We start from the raw sequence: 2,731 nt of genomic DNA, 5'->3' as shown, positions 1-2,731 counted from the left end.
TGTTTTCTTTTGTTGTTGTTTTCTTTGTTTTTAAATACAAAATTTCACTGGATTCAGAAGAGAAAAACCAAGATTCACGAGGGCAAAGAACCACACAGGCTGCATATGTGGCTGATAAGAATACTCAACATTCTTAATGATGACAGCAGAAAGACATCTTACCTTGTGCACACACCTTGTACAATTCTGCTTTACAGTTACGACTGTTCGGTTTTACCATGGGCAAAATACCCATGCAAAGGGTAACTCAGGTGTTACAACATGAGACAGTTTGGTATAAAAATTCAACTTTCTGATTATGTCACACTAAACTTTTCCCTGTAACACTTACTTCTGTATATCTCCTGAACTTGCATCTTTTTTCAACATCTCATCCACTTCAGCTTAATTTTCCTCATCGGAATCGAATATTATGTGTTTGTGCTTTTCATGCTGGCTGCTTATCCTAGGAAAGACTCATCAAGTCAAACACATCAAATACTTGCTGCCCTCAGACATGACTCTCTGAAAGACATTTCCATGACACAAAAAGAGGAATCTGCTATTCCTCTTGCAACTCTACAGGTATTCCAGGGATGGGGTATGCAGCCTTTTGTATACTCTCAAAAGAAAACTGGCAATGTCATCAGAAATTCCAGACTGATTTTAAAGCATCTTGCTCCACATGTATTAATTACCCTCTTCCTTCTACTGTGCTAGTACCTTGTATTGAGGTAGAAGTTGTGAGTATAATTACCAGATTAGAAAGAGCTCCTTGAATGAGTTTCTTCTGTAATTCTCTCACTTTGTGTCTCTCTTCCAGAGCTGCCAGCCTCCTCTGGTTGTCCTGGAGCTATTTCTCTATTGTACTGGGCTCTTTTGAGGCAGCAGCATGAAGACAAAGCTCCTTATCTTCCAGAAGGCTTGTCTTCCCATTCCCACCTTTTCAAGTCAAACACATCAAATACTTGCTGCCCTCAGACATGACTCTCTGAAAGACATTTCCATGACACAAAAAGAGGAATCTGCTATTCCTCTTGCAACTCTACAGGTGTTCCAGGGATGGGGTATGCAGCCTTTTGTATACTCTCAAAAGAAAACTGGCAATGTCATCAGAAATTCCAGACTGATTTTAAAGCATCTTGCTCCACATGTATTAATTACCCTCTTCCTTCTACTGTGCTAGTACCTTGTATTGAGGTAGAAGTTGTGAGTATAATTACCAGATTAGAAAGAGCTCCTTGAATGAGTTTCTTCTGTAATTCTCTCACTTTGTGTCTCTCTTCCAGAGCTGCCAGCCTCCTCTGGTTGTCCTGGAGCTATTTCTCTATTGTACTGGGCTCTTTTGAGGCAGCAGCATGAAGACAAAGCTCCTTATCTTCCAGAAGGCTTGTCTTCCCATTCCCACCTTTATTACCTTCACATTCTGGATTTTTTTCTGCTTGTATTCCTCTTAAATGTTTTGGAAACCTGTTTTGGGCTCTTCAGCTGCTGTTTAATGTGTTCCTGGGCCCCTGCAGCATCACTGTCCGTGTCACTCCTCCCATCACTCTGATCAGTACTGGCAGCAGCAGCTCCATGCTCTGAGTTTTGGTCTTGTAGAGAACTCACACCTTTGTTCTTCCCTTGCAAATGAGGCCTGGAGCCAGCTGCTGAGGAGAAAGCAGCTGACAGTTCCTTGTGCTGTTCACAAGGCATTTTGTGTCTCTTTTCGCTGCTGACTTCAAGTGAACACGATGGATGGTTCTTTGGCTGATTTTTGGATGACTCCTCCCCACAATAAGATGTACAAGCTTCAAGTCCCAAGCTTTCTATAGACTTCTTCTTTAACCCAGTGCTGTCCTTACTTAACTCTTTTACACAAAGGGACCCCATTCCTCTAAAGGGCATACAAACGTTTGGAAACCTGTTCCTTCTCCATGCTCCGAAGCCAAGGTGTGACACCCAGAACACACACTCTGTTTCTCTGCAAGGACACAAAACAGATCAATGTGATTAGAACAACGAATCAGGGACAAATCAGCGCATTAGAAAGCCATGAAGAACCCTATAAGCAGAGCACTCTTTGATTTGCAGTAGGTAACACGCTCTGCTCCAGCGCAGCGACAGCAAATCCCGCGCTGCTGCAGGAACCGGGGTTCAGGCGCTGGGGGGTTTTTAAAACCCTAAACCACATAACCAAATGCGCGAGAGTAAGTGCAAACGGCTCTTTGCAGTATAACCCAAGGGTTCCCTATGGAGGGAACGCGAGCCGCCCACAGCCCAACCCTCCCCTCCCGGGAGATGCCGAGGGACCCCCGGACTGAGGAGCCGCGCAGGCGGCTCCGGCCCTGCCTCACCGCCGCCATGTGCAAGCCCCGCAGCGCCACCAGCTTACCGTCCCCCTCGCAACTCTCCCCAGCCCGCACTCGAAAAAAGGGTTCCGCCTCCTGGGGCCGCTGGCTTCTGATGGGGTGTTCGTCTCTGCCGGGTTCCTGTTTCCGGCCGGTCAAATGTGGTGGGAACACAGGGGCTGGCTCGTGTAACAGCGGACGCTTTGAACGTAACTAACCAGGAAGAAAAGCAGGGGTGTTTTCTGGAACACGTGAGCAAAAATTAACGTAACCAAGGGAACAGCCGACAAAGCAAGGCTTTTTCCTGTCATTTATAATAATGAACTCGGGAATTATCCCCCAGCAGCTCTGTTGTTTGACCGGGAAGGGGAAGGAAGGCGCGGCCAGCGCCCCCCGCTCGGGCAGCAGCGGTAGCGCCC

Source organism: Corvus brachyrhynchos, unplaced genomic scaffold (assembly GCF_000691975.1).
Source record: "Corvus brachyrhynchos isolate BGI_N302 unplaced genomic scaffold, ASM69197v1 scaffold4, whole genome shotgun sequence".
NCBI lineage: Eukaryota > Metazoa > Chordata > Aves > Passeriformes > Corvidae > Corvus > Corvus brachyrhynchos.
This window is presented reverse-complemented; position numbering follows the sequence as displayed.